This window comes from Amphiura filiformis, chromosome 2 (assembly GCF_039555335.1).
Source record: "Amphiura filiformis chromosome 2, Afil_fr2py, whole genome shotgun sequence".
NCBI classification, from domain to species: domain Eukaryota; kingdom Metazoa; phylum Echinodermata; class Ophiuroidea; order Amphilepidida; family Amphiuridae; genus Amphiura; species Amphiura filiformis.
In genome coordinates this window covers 65,410,927-65,423,659 of record NC_092629.1, presented here as the reverse complement: position 1 = coordinate 65,423,659, position 12,733 = coordinate 65,410,927, and the positions used below count along the sequence as shown (strand labels likewise).

General features: G+C 35.6%; 1 long non-coding RNA gene across 1 annotated transcript; it reads right to left on the bottom strand.

Moving 5' to 3' along the window:
* Positions 1-850: 850 nt before the first annotated feature.
* LOC140136576 (uncharacterized) lies at positions 851-12,059 on the bottom strand. The gene is made up of 3 exons (XR_011856695.1): positions 11,940-12,059; positions 1,856-2,128; positions 851-1,259 (listed from the first exon to the last, which is right to left on the bottom strand). It is a non-coding gene; the product is annotated as an uncharacterized lncRNA (long non-coding RNA).
* Between the last annotated feature and the right edge of the window lie 674 nt (positions 12,060-12,733).

Here is a 12,733-nt window from a genome sequence, read left to right as displayed (position 1 = left end):
ACAGCTAAATAGTAATATCATGCTATAACAGTGGCAAAATAACCCAAATTTACCTTAGATTAATTGTTATCAAGTGGTCATATTTTATACTTATACTTGATTATTGAATGATATACATGTAAGCTTCTTGGATAAGATGTTAGAGGATGGGTATTGAACTGAAGGCTTATAGATAATAACATCATTGCTCTTCTCCATCTAACTTATTAGCTCTCTTGGTAGAGCATCGGTACAGTGATCTGAAGGTCTTAGGTTCAAATCCTGGATGGTCAGTTATTGTTATTACCAGCTGGCATTTATGTATGTGGAAATTTGTGTTAAAAATCTTGCTCATAATACTGAAAAATATTCATGTATGCTTCACAAACAAAAAAATTGTTGTGGCCTTCTGGGGATTTTTTTTTTTTTTTGGCAAGTCTATGAAGATAGTGGCCATTAATAGTTGATAATTCCACTTTCCAAAATACACATTTTGTTATTGGTATCAATTATATCTTTCCCTTTGTTTGAATTTTTTGATTGTTCTTATCCAACTGATTCTAATCTGAAAAATTTGGAAAAAAGTTTTTACTAGGTGTATACAAAAGAATAATGACTTTTAAGTCATTATTTAAAAATAATAATAATGACTTTTAAGTCATTATTTAAAATTTTGGAAATTGTAAAAAAGGTTTTAAAATGTTTTTTTTTGTTTTGTTTTGTTTTGAATATGACGGACACTACAGCTTGAAAGTGATTTATGGACAATGAAACATTTTTGTTTTTGGCTCTATCAGGGCTCATTAAAAACTGAATGTTCTATTATACCTTAATGTGAACCGGTAATGCTAATGAACGATACAAACATGCTTATACACACTTTGTAATATACACTCCATATTGTCAAGGCACTAGTCCTTCAGAGGTGACTTCTAACAGCATTATGTCTGCTGGTACAATTATACCTGTATTAAAAATAAATGATTTTTTACTTATACTTCCTTACTGTGCGCTCCATCCTGAATAATTCCTCATTTTTGTTCCAGTAGTTGTTGATCATGATGTTAAGTGGTAAAAGTTGACTGGATGTAGATGTAGAAGGCAATACGTAGACTCTTTTGAAACAGTGTCACAATTGGATACATGTAGTCACGCATGGCCATGGTGTAAATGACAAAGTCGACGACTGGCTTGATGACCTTACCACTGATGATGGCGGTGTTGATGGTACGGAAGGATTACTAGGTACCGCACTGGACAAGGGTATCGTAACAAAGGTCCTGTATCAGGAATATAAGAAAAGTATAATGCGTATGCAATTTTGCACTTGTGGTACATTTACTTCTAAAGTATTTCCTATGGACTAAAGTACCATAGACTTTATAGAGGAAAAGAGAGTAAAATTTAATTCTCTATATTTTGTTTCTATTTAAGTAAATTGTTAACAACTCAATTTTCCAGTGTAAACCTATCAAGCTGACAGTATATGCCCAATGGTCTCACTCCTAATGACATATGGTTTAAAACCTATATTTCACAAACATATTGATCAAAATTTGATTTCACCTTGTAAAGAATGAGTTATTAGTACCCAACACATGCACAGATCAGTCTATGATTGTACATGGTTTTGGAACTTTGTCCTTGCATATACTACTGAAAATATAGTTACTAATTTCTTGACATCCTCAACTTTATCATGTTCATTATTCTGGCCACTCTCATTGTATAATGGGCATTTGATTGCTCTTGATGAGATTATTGTAACAAGCTTCTATCTTATTAGTTTCACCTTTCAACTGATGGCTCTATCAGTTTTAGATGCGATTATCTTAACAGTTTGACCTTGAACTGTAAAGTTGACTTTTAAACTTACTTGATCAGGTTAACCTTGGGCTCATTATTCTGGCAACTCTCGTAGTACAATGGGCATGTGATGGCTCTTTCATACATACAGCTCATGGATGGACTTGTTGTTACGTTTGTGGAGGGTGTAGACAAACTGGCTGAAGAGTTGTGGAGTCTCCATCTGGATCTTCTTAGGGATCCCTTGACGAGGTTTTGCAGAGTCTCGATGGTGTAGGTTGGTTCGCTCTCTCATTTTTTTTTTTCTCATGCTCAAAGTGGAGACATGCGACACATTGGGATGCTGTGAAATGAGCAATAATTTTTAATTAAAAATTGTCTCAAGGTTATTGCACTTTCGTTACTGATAACTCGATATTTACTTGTCACCATCATGGATAATTCCGTCACAGTTGCAAACATTTTGTTTGTTAGTTTATATGAATTATTCTTTGATTTAATTAACTCTAAATCGAACTCCCAATTCTCACCACTCATCAAATACTGTAGATAGCTAAAGAACAGCTTATTTTGTAATTTAGAACCAGTTTGAATATTATATGTTAAAATATAAATTGTACATTAATATTCATTATAAGTCTGTTTTTTAATTGAAATGAATAGGCAGTTGGGTAAAACGAATAAAAACACTGATGGACTTCTAAAGGCATTTCTGCAGCTTGGATCAGTGATGATACCAAAGTTGAAGTTACCCCCCTAAAAAGTATGTAAAATTTTTGAATTTGGTTTTTTAAAAAGTTTACATTATATTTTCTGATCCTCAGCAACATTAAAACTGCTTATCTAATAAAGAACTTTGGGAATAGGACTCGCTAAATATTTTAACCGGCGAGGCAGGTACCAGGGAATAATCACACGGCTTGGTAGATGCGTCTTGGTTCACTCGTCTCGGCTAGTCTCTCTGATTGGTACTTCTGTTCCTCGGCTCTTCATCGTAGATTTGGCTTGAGTAAGGGCGCTAATATAAAGTTCTTCATAGAACTAGAGGTTCAACCAGGGACTTATTTAGGCTTTTAGAATCAGCCAAGCACGAGTATTATCACACAAACATGAAGACAATCAAAACCCAATTTACTGTTAAATTAAGTTATATTTATTACTTACTACATCTTCTTCATTCGGTATAAAACTTTATATTAAAACTAACAAGAGAACTAGGAGTAGAACAAACTCCATTATCCAGTAATAATTAGCGAGAATTGTACTCGCTCTAAACTAAGAAGTTGTGTTCAAATCTTGACGCACACGGAGAGTTTATGGAGAGATGTTAACCATCTGAGTAAATGCCACAGACTACAATTAAACATCCGTTTGCATCGTCCACAAAACCTCTCTTTACAAAAGACCATTGTGACGTTTAACGATAGTCTAATCGACATGATACGAGAGAGTGATCTCACTCGAGGTGAATGACACCATAGTTTTGAATAAATAAATAAATTAAAATAGAAGGCACGGGCTATAAAATAATATATCGCCACAACATACGCCCTCCCTAAAAGTTTTGGCGCCTGACAAAAGTAAATTTATTGAACACCAAATTTGTTCTACTTTCCAGTTCATAATTGAATTGCAAATTTCATTTATGTTTATACAATCATTATTTGACTGTCTCTGATAACAATTCAGGACATTTTTATAATTCATTGATTATTAAACAAAATTTTATGAAGGTAAATCCATGCGATATAAATCCTCTTATCCTCGTCAGTGTATCCTCGTTGTGTGACGATTCCTTGTTACGAAATGTAATTCATCAATGCATCGTCGTATCAGCATCTGTGGAACTCCTGATACCGAATTGACCCGAAAATTTACAATTGTTAAAGGCCTAATTTTCAGGTAATTTCGGTTTCACGGAAAAATCAATGACTAAATTTTATTTACATTACACAAACATCCCTTACATACCCTTTCACGTACTTAGGCAAAACTCTTCTCCGGGGTTCCAAAATGATTACATCGAGATGGGAATGTTTCTTTTGAGGATTTTCTCTAACTGATTTCCTTCAATATCGCAATACATTGTAACACGCTGTAGTACATTTCGCGAAATACAATAATATACCTTACTTTAATTGAATCAAAATAAAATGATGGTGGCATCAACATTACAATTCTACATTTCTTAATTTCTTAAATGTTTCATTACTTTATTACCTACAAACAATTTTGTTCCAATAATGTACAAATCCACAACATACGCGCCAACCAAATATACATTCGGGTTCATTGTCATTATAATTCAAAATACATTATTTTGTGATATTCCAATTCCACACAATTACAAATAGTACAATTGTGACAAACTTTCAAATTACAATTCAAAATCAATTCAACATATAACTTTCTACATTTATCAAATGCCAAATATATTTGTTTTCATTTTGACGTCCTTGACTTTTATATTAGTCATTCATAAATTTGTAAATGCACACAAATCTTTAGAAGTATTCTTTGATAATTACAAATCACCTAATAATTATTATGCCTCATTTCACATTTATCAAGACATCATTTTTTTTTTTTTTTTCACACAGCCTTTTGATCGAGTTGCTTACAACTGATCTAACAATGATACTGATTCCATAGTCTGGCCTTTACAGTTTACCAGTAATTTTGACAGGATTGGTCTTCAGAGACTCAAGAGCAGCTGCGTTCAAGTTTGTCTCTGGTTCCCAAGTGTTTCTTGATTTTGGAAAATCCCGCCACTTTATGAGATATTCTAGACGCCCATTTCTATAGCGTCCTCTGATAATATGCTCAATCACGTATTCAGGAGTTTTATCCTGAACTGGTGGCAGACCTGGAATGATTAGAACCTTTGTTTTCTCAGATTCTTGTGTGGCCAAAAGAGGAAGAAACGAGTCCTCAGGACAATCGTCTAGAACAAGTCCTGGAATTGGATCTCTTTGTTCTAAATCGGTTGGTTCAGTATCATTGCTTGGTCGGACATACCTATCATATGCAAATTTCATACGATTGACGTGAATTGGTGTAGTAATCAATTTGTTGTTTTCTAGATTACGTACACGGAAATTGACTGGACCTGTTTGTTCAACAAGCAGGTATGGACCCGACCAGAATTTCTGAAGTTTGCGTGAAAGTCCTTGCTGCAATGCAGGAATATATATCCATACTGAGTCTCCAACTTGATAAGGAACTTCCGTTGCACTCTCATCGAAACGTTCTTTCATCTTGTTTTGATTTTGCTCTGCGTGACGTTGTGAGATCTTCCTTACAATTTCTAATTGAGAGATTAGATGATGAATGTGCTCTCTGAGATTCTGTTCTGCATAATTGCAGTCTGACGTGAGCGTTACATCTAAAGGAAGTCTCGCTTCTCTACCATACAAGAGAAAGAACGGACTGAATCCAACGGAGTTTTCAGCAGGAGTTGTACGGTATGCAAACTGTATGGCTGTGATATATTGATCCCAATCAGTATGGAATTCATTTACATAGTGTGAAATGGTGTCTAAAATTACAGCATTGTACCGCTCTTGTATCGCGTTGCATTGTGGGTGATAACTTGAGGTATTCAATTTCTGTGTTCGCATGATTCGACACACTTCCAAAACGATCTTGCTTAGAAAATTTGTTCCTCTATCGCTTAATAACGTTTCTGGACAACCGTGGACACATATGACATTATCGAAAAATGCTCTTGCTATTGTTGAAGCATTTGTTACTTTCAAAGGTACCAAAATGGGCCACCTGGTGCAGTGATCCGTAAAGCAAAGAACATAACGGTTGCCAGAGGTTGTAATTGGTAAAGGTCCTAAAATATCAACACTAACGCGTTGGAAAGCACCTGGTACTTTCATGATTTGCATTGGGGCGATAACTTTGTGCCTATGCGTTTTGCGTTGAGAACAGGATATGCAAGATCTAACCCAGTTATCTACATCACGATACATCCCTTTCCAGAAGTACCGCTGACGAATTTTGCTGTAAGTTCTTTGAAATCCAAAATGTGCAGCTAACACGTGATCATGGCAGTTGTTCAGAACTGTATCAACAAAAGTGATTGGAACATACAACTGATAAGTATTCCTTTCTGGCATGTGCCTCTTTGCTGGAGTATGCCAAATGTGATATAATAATCCTTCATGCACATAATATTGATCAGCCTGCAACAACAGATTTCTAGCTTTCAGAGCATCATCTGGCAATTTGTCGTGCTCTAGAAAATTCAACATAGAACTAGCAAAATTATCGGTCAGGAATGCTTCTTTAAACCCTTGTAAAGTGATTTCAGCTGGAAGAGTCGGTACATCTTTGTTTTCCACCTTTTGTCATTCCCAACACGTTTACCATATTGATAACGTATATTTTTTGACAACATTCACTTCAGGTTTTGTGTCACTTCTAACATCACTATCTACATTGTCATCAGGCAGCTCAGACAAAACGTCCTCCGAAATCTTGTCTAAGTCTGAACCTATCCATACATTGTTTAATTCTTCAGAATTTTGTGAATCAGACTTACAATGGTTACAATCGACACAGGTGTTTAGAGAGTCATAGTTTAACCTACTAAGTGCATCAGCGTTACCATTATTGCGTCCCCTGACATGTACTACATCAAATGTATATGCTTGAAGTTTAATTGCCCACCTAGCTAAATGACCAATTGTTTGTTTCTTGCTGAAAAGCCATTTCAGTGCACAATGATCTGTGACTACTGTAAATTTTACACCATGTTGTAGATATGGCATATTTTTTGACTCCTTCAACAACTGCCAAGGCCTCTAATTCTGTGGTCGTGTAATTCTTCTCACCTTTGTGCAAAGCTCTACCACCATAAGATATGACTCGTTCTTTACCATCCTGATTCTGAGCCAAAATGAATCCTAACCCTACCCCACTGGCATCGGTTTGTAAAATGAATTCCGTGCCATCAAATCTAGGATAGGCCAAAATTGGTGGTTCTTGCAACTTTTGTTTGAGTGTTTCAAAAGCAGTTTTGCACTTTTCATCCCAAACGAAGTGCACTTCTTTTCTTGTTAAATTGGTGAGGGTTCTGCAATCTTACAAAAATCTTTGATGTATTTTCTGTAGTACCCTACAAAACCCAAAAATGACCTGACCTCAGAGATCTTCGTAGGACGGGGATACGCCTTTACAATTTTGACTTTGTCGGGATCTGTCGCAACACCATTTTCACTCACTATATGACCTAAGTATTTCACTTCTTTCTGACCAAATGAACATTTCTTTGGCTGTAGTTTTAGACCAGCTTGACGAAAACGGTCAAACACTTGTTTTAGATGACATAAATGCTCAGAAAATGAATTACTGAAAATGATGACGTCATCCAGATAACATAGAACAAACTGCCAGTTAAGACCTCTCAAAACTTCTTGCATTGCGCGTTGAAATGTCGCAGGAGCATTATGAAGGCCAAATGGCATTCTTTGGAATTCAAATAGACCATCTTGTGTCACAAAAGCGGTGAGGGTTTTGAACTCTCTTCTAAGCCTATTTGCCAATAACCTGAAGCAAGGTCTAAAGTTGAGAAGTATTTGGGTTTGGCAGCGCCTAAGCTATCTAGTGCGTCGTTAATGTTTGGCAAAGGAAAATTGTCACGTGGACAAATATCATTCAATTTCTTGAAATTTATCGCAAATCTGTAAGAACCTGGAGAACCAGCCTTGGGTACCATACATACAGGAAAACACCATGGACTAGTTGACTCTTTAATAATTCCTTGATCTAACATTTCATTGACTTGTTTCTTGATTTCCGCTTGAATATGTGGAGTATATCTATATGGTCGAGATCTAATTGGTGGATGTCCATTTGTTTTTATTTCATGTTTTACACCAGAATAATCTCCATGCGGACCTCCTTCCACTTTAAATATATCAATGTATTCATTGAACAAATTAGTAATTTCTGACATTTCTGAAGATGACAAATGATCAGTGTTTACAGAGACTTTAGAAAGTACTTCTTGAAGCCTAGGATCATCCTCCTTACTATCTATTGGCGATGAATGAATTTCATTGACAAATTCTTCCTTCAAGTTAGGAAATGGAACTATTTTCTCAGATTCAATCAGTGTAAAAGTGCCTAATTTAGTCCTAGGATACAAAATGATTGGTTCATCAGTTGTATTCATTACAACTAAATGAGCACATTGATCAATTACACTTGACACCGTATTGGCAACTAAAATTCCCAGGGCAGTAACACGCCTACCACCTTGACAGAGACCAATGGTTTGTACTGGTAGCCTATTGTTTATCTTTGCACAAACTACAGACTGAGTGTGAGGAGGAATTTCTTGTTTCTCTAGCACTCTAATCTGACTACGCTTTTTGCGCTTCAACTTACTATCACCACAATCAATAATGGCACAATGTTTCTTCAAAAACTTCTTGCCTAAAATGATGCAAGAACTAAGATTGCGTGCAATATTCAAAGGCACCGGAAAAAGTACACCATTGACAGATATGACCAAAACAATAAATCCTGTTACCTCTAAATCACTACCATTTGCTACTCGAGCAGATTTAATACGAGGTTTTTGTATCATATGATGAACAGAATGCAGGTTTGAATACAACCAATCATGGTTTATTAGATTAATTGAAGCACCTGTGTCAACCAAACATTCATCCCAAACGAAGTGCACTTCTTTTCTTGTTAAATTGGTGAGGGGTTCTGCAATCTTACAAAAATCTTTGATGTATTTTCTGTAGTACCCTACAAAACCCAAAAATGACCTGACCTCAGAGACCTTGGTAGGTGGGGGATACTCCTTTACAATTTTGACTTTGTCGGGATCTGTCGCAACACCATTTTCACTCACTATATGACCTAAGTATTTCACTTCTTTCTGACCAAATGAACATTTCTTTGGCTGTAGTTTTAGATCAATTACACTTGACACCGTATTGGCAACTAAAATTCCCAGGGCAGTAACACGCCTACCACCTTGACAGAGACCAATGGTTTGTACTGGTAGCCTATTGTTTATCTTTGCACAAACTACAGACTGAGTGTGAGGAGGAATTTCTTGTTTCTCTAGCACTCTAATCTGACTACGCTTTTTGAGCTTCAACTTACTATCACCACAATCAATAATGGCACAATGTTTCTTCAAAAACTTCTTGCCTAAAATGATGCAAGAACTAAGATTGCGTGCAATATTCAAAGGCACCGGAAAAAGTACACCATTGACAGATATGACCAAAACAATAAATCCTGTTACCTCTAAATCACTACCATTTGCTACTCGAGCAGATTTAATACGAGGTTTTTGTATCATATGATGAACAGAATGCAGGTTTGAATACAACCAATCATGGTTTATTAGATTAATTGAAGCACCTGTGTCAACCAAACATTCAACTGGATTACAATTTATGGAAGCCGAAATGGTATTTGAATCAGACAAATTAATTTCAACAAATAAATCGGAATTGTTCATATCACTCTGTCCAAAAGGTGGTAAAGGGCTATGTCCTCCCTTTTTGTCACAATTGGCAAATACATGTTCATTCTTACGAATATACTCACTCCCACCTGCATGTTTTTGAACATGCTTGTTTTTCTTACGATCCTTCGCAGATGGGTACATTAGTTTAAAGGTTTACCGTCAATTCCCTGTTTTGCATAACATTTTCTCCACCCATGGCCTATACGTCCACATCTATAACATGTTATGTTTCGTTTGGCAGACCTATTGATGGGCACATGATCTTGATATGAGGAAGGAAACCTTTTTACTATCTTTGTCACTTTCTAACTTCCCCAGTCTAGTACTTATTTTAGAAACCATGTTTGCTACAGAATCCAATGTTACATTTACTTCATCCACTGAATTACTAGAGTTTTCTACAGTTTTAGTACTAGATGTGTCACTTTCGGCGGTTTGCTGCACTGCGATACCTAATCGTGCCGCGTCTAAGGCATTACGGAATGTCTTAGGTTCTTTGGAAAACACAAATCCACGCAAAGGAGGCAATAGACCTCTGACAAAAATTGACATTTGCTCGGAATCTGTTTTACCAACTTGTCTGCACCAGCGCATAATATCTGACGCGTACACGTCCAAAGTTTCATTGGTGAGTTGTTTACGCGACAGCAATTTTGATTCAATTCCCCAACGCCACGAATCACCCTCAAAATTCTCCTTAAGAAGAGCCTTAATCTTATCAACCGTATCCTTATCGCTTTCGGGTATTGACTCAAGAAAGACGCTAGCATTGCCCTCAATTTTAATTGTCAGAGCCAATGCTGCTTTTGGCGCAGTATAATCTCGAAGTGCAGCATAATTTGAAAATTTGGTAATAAAAGAATCTAAATCATCTTCAGGATCTCCTGAATATTTGATTTTAAATCGTACATGTCGTACTTAGTAGCCATGTTTAAATCAAAATCTAATATTTCATCATCAGAACTACTATCAGATGTATTAGAAATTTCTTCAGAGCTATCATTAAACGTTTCTTGTAATTTAATTTCATCATCACCAGAAGCCATGGATGTTTACAAAAATTAAATCCATTACAATATTTGTCATCAAAATAAGTTGATAAATTGACTCGCTTTAATAAAGCAAAATTATTTAGAATATTTTCAAAGTCAACTTATTAATTCACATCAACAAAGTTTTTCAAATAACCTATATACAAGTTTCCACTATCTATTTACATGCCATTAATTCACTGACCAAATAATTCATATTAGCAATCATAGTACATACTACAAAAATGATGACCATCAATGAACCCGGTTGACTGACAAAGAAAGCCAATTCAATTGAATGAGTATACTGTGCGCGAATTTTAAATACATGCCACGCCACAGTTTATGACGGCTGAATGAACAATCAAACACAATACAAAGCTAAGCTTATTAGGACTGACCAAAGAAAGCAAGCTTCAATTCAATGAATACAATTGTACACTCCATTGATTACACATAAATGCAAACCCGTCACATACACAGCTGGTATCGATTGGCAGCCAACGCCCATGTTTAGCGCAAAATTACTCAACTCGCCAAATTTTGAAATGAAATAGGCCTACTACGTGCCTAGACTATAGATAAAACATACAATATATGTTGATGCCACCAAAACAAAACTTACCACCATCATTTTAACTTACCAAAATAAAATTTGAAACAAAAAATGGTAAGGGTAGCCCGTAGCATCACTCAGAAACTCCGCTGACGTCTTCGGCCGGCGATGAACAAGATGTATTAATATATTGGGTAAAAATTGTCTCTTGTAAGTGTGATCTTTAAAATAACATTGATATAAAAATATCAAAACGCCTTGGCTTTCTCCACCATTTCTAATAAAGAACTTTGGGAATAGGACTCGCTAAATATATTAACCGGCGAGGCAGGTACCAGGGAATAATCACACGGCTTGGTAGATGCGTCTTGGTTCACTCGTCTCGGCTAGTCTCTCTGATTGGTACTTCTGTTCCTCGGCTCTTCATCGTAGATTTGGCTTGAGTAAGGGCGCTAATATAAAGTTCTTCATAGAACTAGAGGTTCAACCAGGGACTTATTTAGGCTTTTAGAATCAGCCAAGCACGAGTATTATCACACAAACATGAAGACAATCAAAACCCAATTTACTGTTAAATTAAGTTATATTTATTACTTACTACATCTTCTTCATTCGGTATAAAACTTTATATTAAAACTAACAAGAGAACTAGGAGTAGAACAAACTCCATTATCCAGTAATAATTAGCGAGAATTGTACTCGCTCTAAACTAAGAAGTTGTGTTCAAATCTTGACGCACACGGAGAGTTTATGGAGAGATGTTAACCATCTGAGTGAATGCCACAGACTACAATTAAACATCCGTTTGCATCGTCCACAAAACCTCTCTTTACAAAAGACCATTGTGACGTTTAACGATAGTCTAATCGACATGATACGAGAGAGTGATCTCACTCGAGGTGAATGACACCATAGTTTTGAATAAATAAATAAATTAAAATAGAAGGCACGGGCTATAAAATAATATATCGCCACAACACTTACAACTCCATTTTGCCAAAAATACGACTTATTATAAAAAAATTAGGCGATAACTTATTTAACCTGCTTTACTAACCTGTAGTCTTGTTAGGAGTGGTATTAGAGTCAACTTTGTGCCAACGTCACATTGCAGATTTGTTGTGGTGTTACTTCACAGTGTTCTTGTTTCCCATACACGAATTCAAACTTTATCCAATGAAGAGCTATATGAATAAATAAATGGTTGCGAATCGCAATGGTAAAGAAAGATTGAATTTTAAAAGGCCGCTGATTGCTCAAATTGTACTTAAAAATTAAAATGGTTACGAATTGCAATGGTATAGAGATTGAATTTTAAAAGGTTTTTTACTTTTTTTAATTACTCAAAATGCAAGTTCTGACATAATTGTATAGACCACTTTTTAGCTGTACATCATAGAAACATGTTTTTATTTAATCAAAGTATTATAAATAGGAAAGCATATAAAATGCTCCTAAATTTCCTTATTTCGGAGCATTAGTAACCACTTTTCTGTCATTAGACGTGTGTGTAGTGAAATAAAAGTACCATAATATTGGTACCTATTGTGAGCACCAAGGTGTTTTTTGTTTTGTTTGCAAAAGTTAAGTCTGACTTAGCTAAATTAAGTTTGATTAGGGCATAAGCTGGCATTGTATAGCAAAATGGTGCATATTTTAGGCAAAATGCTACGCAATTTTGTAGTATTTTGAATGCAAAAAAAAAATAAGTTGCTACATAAATTTTGAAATGTGTTGGTTTAAATTATGTCCTGAGTTTGTGTGTTGCAGGCTGCGCATTATTTCCTTTGTGGGAGCAGTTTTACTGCATTTGGTTTTGTTATTTGAGAAATCCAGAAAAATATATTTATA